This window comes from Rattus rattus, chromosome 5 (genome assembly GCF_011064425.1).
Source record: "Rattus rattus isolate New Zealand chromosome 5, Rrattus_CSIRO_v1, whole genome shotgun sequence".
Classification (NCBI taxonomy): Eukaryota; Metazoa; Chordata; class Mammalia; order Rodentia; family Muridae; genus Rattus; species Rattus rattus.
In genome coordinates, this window is record NC_046158.1 from 122706512 (window position 1) to 122718051 (window position 11540).

The following is an 11540-nucleotide window of genomic DNA, read 5'->3' on the forward strand; positions in this document are numbered from 1 at the left end:
AGAATGAATGTCCACAATCCTATCGAACTGACTCGACCTATGGGCTGTAATTTATAGATAGAATCCTTATCTGTTCCTGTACTAGTTCCAAAATAATTGATACAAAGAGCTAGTAAGTTTATTAACAAGCTTAAGCACTATGACTGGGAAATATTTGTTCATTTGCAGCTTCTAATCTATCTAATTCTTAGCTAAAGATCCTGTGTTAATTTGAGTCTCTCCTGAGCTTGCTCTGATCCATGTGTTCTCATCAAAAATCTCTTGTCACGACTCCTCCTGGTCCTTCTGTTTCATGGCCACCTCTTCCTTCCTCTCTGCCTTTGAGGAGCCCCCCCACTGCCCTGCCACACACCACACACACACACACACACACACACACACACACACACACACACACACACACATGGGATCAGAATCTTGACTTCTTGGCCCAGTCGTAGGCTTATCAGCGTTTCAGTAACCAACCAGAGATAACTGGGAAGCATTCTTTATACAACATTGATACAGGAGATAGTTCAGTAACCTTGATAAGGCTAGTGTCTGGACTGTAACCAGAGCTCTGGGCAGAAATCAACATCTGAATACACACTGCCCCAAACCATCCCCCAATAAAGACCCACATTTTATAACATGAGGACATTAAGATACTTTTGTTCCCCACCGATAGGTATCAAATCTAAAGTTTTAGCCTTAACCCCATATGCATGCACGTAAATCTAAAGTGACTCAGCAGGTTTTACTTATATATACATATTTGTACATATAGATGTACTATACACATACACACATGTCTGCATGTATATGTGTTTGTGCATGTGTTATGGCAGTAATTGATAAAGAAGAAGAGGCCATTTGAGAGTAAGTGATGGCCATTTTAAGAGTTGGAGAGAGGAGAAGGAGGTATGGAAATAATGTAAATATAGTACTCATATATGAAACCTGAAACTTATCTATGAGTCTCATGTTTCAAATTATAAAATTATAATTGGTATGCTGTTCTTTCATTTACTCTAGATTCTCACACCAACTAGGTAAACTACTTTGCTAGTAAATTTTGTTTTAGAATTTAGTTATAAAACCAAGTCTGACAAAGGTTTAGTAACAGTTTGAAGGTCAATGAATTTATCAGAGATGAAGAAAAGGCCCAGAGTTGGGATATTCATTAGTTGGCTCACTAAAAAGACTCTTTGAGATGTGCTATTTCTGTTTAGTGGTGATGCCATCTTTACATAAAGAATATAGCCTATTATGTGGGTAGGCAAGTTGGAGTCAGGCGGTGCATTTACGAGGATGTAAAATTAAATGTGACACTCATTACCTTGAAATGTAACTGTCAGCTACTAGTTCCTCAATTTTACAAGATATGTAGAAAAGACACAGATGTTCTATTACCTATTCCACTTAATTTCCCCTTGCTTGCCTTAGACATCATTAGTTTCTTCTCAGAATTATAGCCTGCATCTTGGGAAAGATGAGACAAGTGTAATTTCCTTTGAAAGCTTTCCTACTCATTTCCCAGGGAGATCAAAATATTGAGAACACAATTATTGAATATTTTAAACAGTTTTTTTCTCATGGTAATTTTTTAAATGTATTACAAATGTTCAGTGAACTTGATTTGGTTTGATGATCTGCATTCTAGCTCTGGGTTTGCCTTCGTTAGTTGAATGACCTTTGGAATACTTCATAAATCCACAGTTCCTTCGCGTACTCTTCCAAAATGTTGCCAAAGTCATACCAGCTCATGGAAAAGGGGGATGATTAAATGTTTCAATCTACTAAATAGTTTTGCAAATAATACAACACCATTGTATCATAACAATCAAAGTTATTAACATACCGACTATTTGGATGATGACAAGAAAAAAATCACTAGCTACAAAAACTGATAGGAGTTTTTCTATTTTTTCACTTTCTAACTGAGAAATCTAAAGCAGAAGAAATAGGCTCCCTCCAAGGGGCTTGTCAGACCAGCCCCTTGAAAAAGACAGTCATCTAATTTGCATATTTTCCATTGGTATTAATATATTTTTATATTTTAAGACATTGAAAAATTAATAAAAGAATATTTTATAGCATATGAAAATTGTTTCAAAACCAAAATTCAGTGACCATAATAGAAATATTATTTGTGTGCTGCTGTTCTTACTCTGTCTGTATCTCTCCCTTTGGACATCAGCTGTACAGCTGGGTAGTCATGAGACAGATAATTAAATTATTCTTTAACCTAAGAAGTCGGGGATTGGGGGGTGATAAGAGACTAAGCTGACATCATTTCAGTGATACTGTTTTAGAAATTATTCACTCTAATGTTTCACAAATGAAGAGTGATAGTCTACATTTACTCTTTAAAATATTTTGCTTTGTATAGTTTCTGTGAAAATGATATCTGCTCTGGGAACTGTATTGAACAATAATGTAGCTAATTTAGCGAACTGAAATGCCTAATACTACAAGGATGATAACTATATTCACTACCTTTTTAAAGGTGGTGCTGCCATAAATCCATTCCTTCTAATTTCCTACCACTATAAATATCATACCATTAGGGTGATTCTTATAAGTTTTGTCTGTGAATATATGCTTTCCTACATTTCCAAGTAGTGGCCTGAACTAAGAAAATACAATGGAATTCCATGGTCTTGTCTGATTGGCCTATTATTAGATATGAATGTTAATGGTATTTTTAGAGAACTGGTAAACAAACCTTGAAGTGTTTGACAATTTTAAGAATTAGGAAAAAAATTCTACTAATTGCTACCAAACAGCCACGCTATTACCTGAACATGTTTGATGAAACTCTGCCAAGTAGTATTCATAATATAATACATTCCTTGAAAGCCAAATCAACATTTTTTGTTATTTGTGTTAGGTGCAATTAAAACACTTTTTTATTATGTGTCCCATTTATTGGACAATAGATTCCCTGCTCTCAGTTAATGAGAGTACTGTGTGGCCATAATGTTACCTAAGTCCCTACCGTACTTCCACTCACTCACATAACAAGGTCCTAAGAATTCTCCAGCCACATACTCTGGATGACCTTGTTGGTTTGTTTTCCCTGAAATTACATAAAGTTTGTTTCTAAGAACATTTTGCAATCTGTTTTGATCAATTACATTCTTTTAAACCTGAGGTCTCTTTGCTTAAGTGTTGTTATCAGAGCAATAGATCATAGCGTCTAAGAACAAAGAAATGCATACTTTAAAAAAAAGCAATTTTCTGATTCGTTGTGAATTTCACATCATGAATCCTCATCCCTTAGTGTCTTCCCTCTGTCCTTGCAACCTACCCTTAAAAAAAAAACCCAAAATAAATATAACCCCACACACACCCACAAGCCACACACACACACACACACACACACACACACACACACATACACACACACTCACACACAAACCTAAAAAACAAACAAACCAAAACCCATAAAAGCCCCAACCAACCAACCAACCAACTAACCAACAAACAAACATCTTACCATGGAAGCTGCGATATGTCCCAGTGTCTTACAGTATACACTTTGCCCAAACAGTCTCATTTATAATTCATTGCAATGAGTCACTGGTCTGGTTCAAAGTTTCTACCATACAGTCAATACTGGATCCTTACAAGGACTCCTGTTGTTGCCATGCGTCGTCGAGATCATGCAGCTTTAGTGTTATAGGACCAGCATTACACTTTTCCTTGGGTGAGGGGTGGAGCCACCTCTCCTGAGAAATGCATACCCAAGGAAACTTTCTCTTTTTGAAAGTGTTTTTGCAATTAAGAGTCTGGTAAAGAATGATTTGTGGGCTAGAGAGATAGCTGTGGTGGTTTGAAGGAGACTTAACTGCATTGTCCCCAAGTAGAACTGTTTGGGAAGGATTAGGAGGTGTGACTTTTTAGGAGGAGGAGTTGTTGAGGTTGAGCTTTGAAGTTTCAAAAGCCCCCTGTAATCCTTAATGTGCTCTCTGTCCTTCTTCAGCGAATTTAAATGTGAGCTTTCAGTTCTTTCTGTCACCATATGCTTGTAGTACCTTACCTTTCCTCCATCGTGATGGATTTTAACTTTCTGCAACCCAAAGCACCGCTGGTTACTTTTGTTTTCGTAAGTTGCCTTGGTTATGATGTTTTACCACATCAATAGAAAAGTAGATAAGACAGTGGCTCAGTTTGAGAAATACCTGCTCGGAGGTTACAAAACCTGAGTTTGGATCCTTATTATCCACATGCCCAGACTATAGCCCAGAATATAAAAATCCCGAAGAACAAAAAATAAAACCTGTCCACGCAATCTTTTTCATGTCTTTGAACAATGTTAATTTTTCATGTTAATGAACAATGACCCATTGTATGTTGAGGTGAAAGCACATTTTCAAACATTTAAAATGGTTGACTTGTAGTAAAAATTTAAGTTGAAATGTCAAAATGTTTCAACTGTTTACACATTTTGGAGTATAGAACTAATTCTACATTTCAAGAAGAAAGTTATGAATCTGGGAAACAGACTAGAAGGAAAAGAGTGGATGATAAGAATATGATAGTAATGAGAGAAAGAGAGAGAGAGAGAGAGAGAGAGAGAGAGAGAGAGAGAGAGACAGAGAGAGACAGAGAGAGACAGAGAGACAGAGAGAGAGAGACAGAGAGAGAGAGAGACAGAGACACAGAGACAGAATATACAATATACATGTATGAAATTGTCTAATAACAAAATTAATCAACACAACATAATAATAATAAAGAAGTGTTGAAATCTCACAATTGTAGCACACTGCCTAGGAATGATGAAACAGGTCACTTGTGACTTTAGGACTTGCCTTGTACTTTCTGTAAAGAGAAATCTGGGGCCACACAAGCCATTTTCTTGTTGGCTTGCAAAGTAAGTGAAATAAAATAAACATTGTGGGTCTTCAACAGGCAAACAGAGAAGCAGATTTGATGGATGCTTCTTGCAGCCAATTCTAACAGTCTGGAAAGTCTTTGTTAGAGATACCACAGTGTTCAGCTTCAGAAAATTGCAGGCAAAAAGTGCATGTCTCCTTAGGGGGATCCTGTGATGCTAGTTAAATGAATAATATTTAATATTGCACTCTCACAGTTGGTATTTAGTTGGAAGTGTCTTTAGAGTTTGTCTCTAGTGAACAAATATTTAAAGAGTTCTCTGGGTTTCACATTTTAGTTTTAGTTTCTTCTTTTTTTTAATTAATTTATTCATTCATTCATTCATTCATTCATTCACTTTTTTTATATTCCAGATTTTATTCCCCTCCTGGTCCACCCCCAACTGTGGTACATCCCATACCTCCTCCTCTATACCTCCCCCCACCCAGTCTCCACAAGGATGTCCCCACTCTACCCACCCCACCAGAACTCTAAACTTACTGGGACTTCCAGTCTCTTGAGGGTTAGGTGCATCTTCTCTGACAGAACGGAGTCTTCTGCTGTATATGTGTTGGCGGCCTCATCTCAGCTGATGTATTCTGCCTGGTTGGTGATCCAGTGTCTGAAAGATCTCGGGGGTCCAGATAATTGAGGCTACTGGTCCTCCTATAGGGTGGCCCTTCTCCTCAGCTTCTTCCAGCTCTTCCCTAATTCAACCACAGGGGTCAGAAGCTTCTGTTCATTGGTTGGGTACAAATATGTACATCCGAATCTTTCAGCTGCTTGTTGGGTCTTTTGAAGAGCAGCCATGGTATGCCCCTTTTTGTGAATGCTCCATAGCCTTAACAATAGTGTCAGGTCTTAGGGCCTCCCTGTGAGCTGGATCCCTCTTTGGACCTGTCACTGGACCTCCTTTTCCTCAAGCTTCCCTCCATTTCCATCCCTGAATTTCTTTCAGACAGGAAGAATTATAGGTCAGAGCTTTGACTGTGGAATAGCAACCCCAGCCCTTACTTGATGCCCTGTCTTTCTGCTGGTGGTGGGTCCAATAAGTTTCCTCTCCTCACTGTTGGACATTTCATCTAGGGTCCCCTCTTTTGAGTCCTGAGGGTCTCTACTTCCTTCAATGATGCCCTATCTTCTAGTGGTCCCATGTCTCTAAAAGTCATTTCAAGCTGGGGGGAGAAGCAATTGCACATATGAACCAAGAAGGGCTATTTCACACTGAAACAACAATAGTTCCATTCTCCATTCCACAGCTGAGAGTCACATTTAAAACTAAAAGTAGGATCCGAATAATAACATGTCTAAAACTGTCTATCAATTTCTTGTTTTATTAGGCCTTACTTCATATTATAAAGCCTAATAAAATTTGATTACTTTCTTTCTCTCTTGAGACTTTCTGCTTGGTAGTCTCACCACACAGCTCTGTCTGCAGACCCTTGTCATGCCATGCAGACTCTTGCATTAGAGAGCTTAATCTTGGTTGTTTTTGTGTCTTGGGATACTGTTGTTTTACTGTGGGCCTTATCTTCTGCTTCCTTCAAGCCTATTCAAATTTCATACCAGACGGGTTACTGGTGGCTTCTGTAATGCTGAGTCTCAAGTGATAAACACCAGTTACATTCCAACAACAAAGACGCATGCAATGTGTGAACATCATCCAATCTGAGCAGACTTGCTTGTTCTTCACACTTGGGCTCCCGCACATGTCTTCTTTTCAGCTACAGGTCAGCTAGGCTCATCCTGTTTATTTTGGATGGTGAGACTAATAAGTCCAAGAGTCATGTGGCTTCCAGCTAATCTATGACTTTGCCTAGGATAACTAGGGCTAGTAGCTCTTAAGCTTATGTGAGCCCTGGCATATCTTTGTTTGTGAGCAAAGAACAAGAGGTGTGTGATAGTCTCAAACGTCTGCTCATCTTTTAATTTCTTATTGGCAAAAACAACAGTGATCAGAAAAAGAAAAGCACACAAAGCCAGGCATGTGAGAATGGCTGGGAAAAACAGATCTTGCTCTTCCCAGCCAACTGCTGGGAAAATTGGTCTTGCTGTTTAGTAAAAGGCATTGCAAAGGCACATGGTAAAAGAGCTACATAATGGAGGGATGAGAAATTATAGCAGTGAGACAATCAGTCAACCACAGCATCTTATCAGTGAGCTTTTCCTGGCCACCCAATATAAAAAAAGCAACCTCTTTCTCTGACTCACTTTTTATCACTTCAGTACAGCTTTGTTTTTATGTCTGTGTCTGGCATTGTAGAGATCTTTGTCATGTTTTAAACTTGGAAACAGAGACACTAGGAGATATAAATCGCATGTCTGTGGGGGCTGACTAGGCAAGTCTGAGCTCTACTGGACAGGCTTCTGGTATGGACTCTTGGGCAGGAGCTAAGGCTGCTCTACTCTTATGCCTCTCAGCAGATAGAATCAGGTCCACCAAGATTATGTAGGCTGTGTCTCTTATTCAGTTAACTCATGCATGTATGTATATAGTATATGTATACTCTATGAAAAAATCTTCATTATAGCTGCAATTGATGTTTAAGTCAGTAATCAGAGACACTAATCAAGTTGACACTTAAAGCTGACCACCAGAGGACATGTAAAATTTCTGTTTCTTTGTTCCTACAGAAAAGATGCTCTCAGGACGTGACTCGAGACTTTTCCAGAAATCTTTACTATTTTAGAACTCGGAAGACTTCCGGAACAAACTGTTTCTAAGGTTTGGAAAAGTGTACTTAATTGAGCTAGTAGTATGGTTCACCTTTCACTTATTTTTCAATTTAATTTTATTACTTTCAAATAAACAGACGAGGCAAAAACACTATTGCGGCATTTTTCTGATGGAGTGCTTTAATAAATTCCCCTCTGTCATAATGCCTTCCATTTTTTTGGGTCTGATGTGAAGCTTTCCTACCAATCTCTTTAAATTGTTCACATCCCATGGAGCTTTTAGCGATCCTCTGTCCCTCCTACTTTACCCTTCCTTGATCTCCTTTCTAGGTTTTCTTATCTTTCCTCACCAAATTCAGGCCTTACGTTAGTTAATTCTCCATTGTTGGGTATGGTATGATTTATTCCCTTGAGCATCTCTCCACGGCAGCACACACATTAGGTAGGCATCTACACTTTCCTTGTATCTACAGTACAGTTTATTTAATGCACATCCCATCCTCACATTGTAACTCTCTGAAAATTATTCACAACTGAAGTAGTGTGCTGTGATCAATGTTTATATTTCAGATACAACCACTTTTTTCCCCTGGTAGTTACCTTATCACGTTGCTTTGTTAACTTTTCAAGTATGTATCTCAAACTCTCCCCTCCCCCAAGAGTTGGAATTATAAATTTTTCTAAATATATATTCATTCAGTTAGCTATCAAATTCACCCCTCCTCTTACTCCTTCTCACCCCTCCTTTGGTAGGTGGCATTGCTGTCCTTCTGGGAGTTCATTCTTCCACCCAGCGAGCAGTGCTTTTTGGTTTCATTCTTGGACTTATTTCCCTATTCACTCCATCACAACTTTCTTTTTCTTTAATTCTCATAATTGATTATGTCACTATTATAAACTATAGTTTTGATGGAAATATTTGCATCCTCCCTTGCTCTTCATACACTCAATTTCTATTATCTTATTTATGTCTTATTTATTATACCCTTCCAATCAATGAGGTGAAACCACATGACAGTTCCTACCCCCTGACCTTCTGTGTCACTTCTTTGACTAAGTGTTTACCCAGGACGCTTTCCCATTTTAATCACTTTGGATTAATGAACAACCTACATTTTACAATCATTTACAGTAAAGTGATTCTCAATTTCTCATTTCTAGAATCTTTATGTAATTGGTTACTAATTACTTCACTGAAAAACTAAATAGGTTCTAATGCTTGCTGAAACACCAAGGGACACAGATGTGATTACTAAGGGTCTCGTTTCCTAAACAAAAGTGTCAAGCCCACACTAGGACTCTTTGAGAATCCTCTGAATTTTGGATACTCTTGAGGTTCACTGGAAAAACAAATGTATAAGGTTATTATTTTTCGCTGATTAAACTATAGGCTTGACCGGATAGTAAACCACTACTTAATACTACTTTTCATAAAATTTATGAGGTTAAGTTATTCTGCAATTTTTGGCATGTATATAATTTATTTTTGCTACAGTTGTTTAATATATCTGCATATAATCATTAGGTAGATGTTAGATTTTTCCTATTACTCGAGGAGACATAGATGCTTCATTAAGTCTGACTTAATTTGCCCTAGAACAGTGGTTCTTAACCTGTGAATCATGATTCCTTTTGGAGTTGAACAACTTTTTGATAGGGGTTGCCTAAGAAAATCAGAAAACACAGATATTTACATTAAGATTCATAACAGCAGTCAAATTACAATGATAAAGTGTCAACAAAAATAATTTTATAGTTGGTGCTCACTACAAATGAGGAACTGTATTAAAGGGTTGCAACATTAGGGAGGTTGAGAACCACTGCCTTAGAACTTTATAGTCGTTTAGCTTCCAAGAATACATGTACTTAGGCATTCAAACTGAAGTAAACCTGCATAGTTGATTTTCAGAACACAGCTAAAGGATAATGGTTTCCAACAAATGATAAGTTTGCATTTCCAACCTCAGGAAGTTTGCAATGCCATTTGTTGGAAGATATAAATCAAATATTTTTGATACTACTTGAAAGCAACTCTAAGTGAAATATTAATCACTCTGTGGTGATCATATAGTGGAAAAACTTTTGTAGATAATATGACTATCTATGACATTCATATTTAGATAACAAACTAGGGTTGCAAAAGCTTGTAGAAAAGAAGATAAAGGGAGGTTCTGGTCTGAACTTTCTTCATGATATTTCCCTGAGAGAGACTCTGGAAATTAAGATAATTAAATTTCAATCCAAGGGGCAGTCTTACTTTTTTTTTTTTCCTGGAAGATTTGCTGCTTCTTTTTCATCAGACAAACTAAAGGAAAAGGTAACCATTTTTTTTGTTTGTTTGTTTTCAGGCATCTAGCATGCTTTGTACTATAAAACAAAGGCCCTGCTCCCTTTGGGGGCCACTTTGAAGTCAACAATTCCTCCTTTTCAAAAGGTTTGCTCTGCTGAGGCTATTGTGATGTTTGGATTTAACTAGGCCATGAAAAGTAGCTGAAACTGAAGGGAATTTGTGTTAGAGGAAAGGGAACCTTGTTCTCAGACTAGCAGCTACATCAAAGCTTCCCCAAGAACAGAATCCCAGGCCTCACCCAGCCCTGACTGGATCACAGTCACCCCTGGTATCTATAGAGTCAGGCAAAGCTGACAGGAGTCGACCTAGAGAAAGACAGTAGGTCAAATCTATACCATCTAATGTAATCTAATGTAATCTAACAGTTTCCAAACAAACCATCTCCTTCACCTGACAGGGAAATTAAACACAGACAAAAGATTCTGGCAGTTTATCTTACTGGGTTGGGTTGTAGGAAAAATAGTTTAGTCCCCAAATTTTGCCGAATATTTGTGAAACAGTACTCAAATATTTTGTGGTATAGCTCTTGTGACTTATTTTGTATTGTAATTTATTCTTATCTTGTTGAGCCTTTTATCCTTTGACTGGTTGTTGCTTTGCTCTATATGGTTAGTTTTCACAATCTGTTTTGAACTAATATTTTAATACTTTTAGTAGTAAGAACTCCTTTTATCTTCCTTATCAATTGCCCTGTATTGATCTGCTTCAACAACTCCAACAGACAATGGTAGTTTCATGCTTGTATATTACTTAATAATTTGCTTTATGTATATGGTATATTTGATCATATTAATCCCCCATTTCTCCTTTCCCAGCTAGTCCTGTTTCCATATTCATATTATTGGTTAAATGCCTCATTAAATTAATTATGCTTCCTTGCATTATTCTGGATATAGGGTTATGCTGGAAGCTTACCAGTGGTAACACCACTGAAGAAAATTATTCTCTTTCATCTAGTAGCTAGTAGGTGTTCATAGCTACTCAGGGAGGGTTGAGCCTCAGTAATTCTCGCCCCTCACATTTTTTTCCTTAAACCAGCACATATAGCATAGGGAATTTTAAAAATGAAGTTTTGTATGCATGCAGACATTTGTGATATCTGTTTATTTTCCCCTGTTCTGAAAAATTTTAAATATTTTATGTAATAAATAATATATAATTTATATATTAGAATATAATCAATAATGTAATGGCATTAATATGTAGAGCTTTTGAACTTTTGAGTAAGACTAATATCCTTAGAAAAGAGGCTCCACAGAGCTGGCCTGTCCCTTCTGTATATGAGGGTGCAGTAAGAAGACACTTTTATGAGTCAGAAAACCAACCATAAGCTGACACTGAAAATATTGCCACCTTGAGCATGCATTTCCTAGGCTAATTGTGAGAAATAAATTTCTCCTGTGTGTGCTTTGTAGCCTTGAAGATCAGAAGAGGGCACTCGATTTCTTGGAACTGAAGTTACAGAGGTTGTGTACCACTATGTTAGGCTGGATACAAGATGTGGGTCTTCAGCAGAAGCAGTAAGTGGCCTTAACTGCTGAACCATCTCTTCAGGCACAAGTTTCTGTTGTTTGTAAGTCAGACAATCTGTGTTATTTTCGTAGAGCAGCTGAATATACTAAGATCAACTCAGGAGGTACAACTTTTTTAC